This window comes from Syzygium oleosum, unplaced genomic scaffold, assembly GCF_021117445.2.
Source record: "Syzygium oleosum isolate NSW1041296 unplaced genomic scaffold, Sole_v2.1 Sole_v2.12, whole genome shotgun sequence".
NCBI classification, from domain to species: Eukaryota; Viridiplantae; Streptophyta; class Magnoliopsida; order Myrtales; family Myrtaceae; genus Syzygium; species Syzygium oleosum.
In genome coordinates, this window is record NW_026607496.1 from 10,850,575 (window position 1) to 10,851,257 (window position 683).

At 40.3% G+C, this 683-nt stretch overlaps 1 non-coding gene across 1 annotated transcript; it reads left to right on the forward strand.

Annotated features, from left to right (window-relative positions):
• Window positions 1-332: 332 nt before the first annotated feature.
• LOC115674238 (small nucleolar RNA R71) lies at window positions 333-439 on the forward strand. The gene has a single exon (XR_004004915.1). It is a non-coding gene; the product is annotated as a small nucleolar RNA R71 (small nucleolar RNA).
• The last annotated feature ends 244 nt before the right edge of the window (window positions 440-683 follow it).

Consider the following 683-nt stretch of genomic DNA (forward strand, 5'->3'; position numbering starts at 1 on the left):
ATTCTGTGCTAACATGTCCTCCACCACAAAAATCGCATGTCATATTCTGGATTTTCATGCCTGAAACACTCATATTATCTATCTTTTTGTTGAGTGCTTCAATTTGCGCAGCGATTGCCGTGAAAGCATCCACCTCACGAACTCCGCTAGCTTTTCGCACCGGTACCCTCTCAGTAGGCCACTGATAACTATTGGATGCCATCTCCTCTAATAAGTTGTACGCTTCTTCTAGTGTTTTATTATTCAGAGTCCCCCCTGCAGCTGCATCAATCATAGAACGGAGATTTGTACTACACCCATTATAAAAAGTTTGTACCTGCATCCATACGGGTAATCCATGATGTGGGCATCTCCTAAGAAACTCCTTGAATCTTTCCCATGCTTCATGCAATGATTCATTATCCATCTGCATAAAATTAGTAATATCGTTACGCATTTTTGCAGATTTTGCACGTGGAAAGAACTTACCAAGAAATTTTTGGGCCATATCATTCCATGTAGTGATCGATCCTGCAGGAAGAGAAGAGAGCCAACCTTTAGCTTTGTCTCTAAGAGAATGGAAATAATCTCAATCTAATAGCATCATTTGAAACTCCATTATATTTAATTGTGTCACAGATTTCAAGAAAAGCATCGATGTGAGCGTTTGGATCATCGCTTGGTAGCCCACTAAATTGCACTGA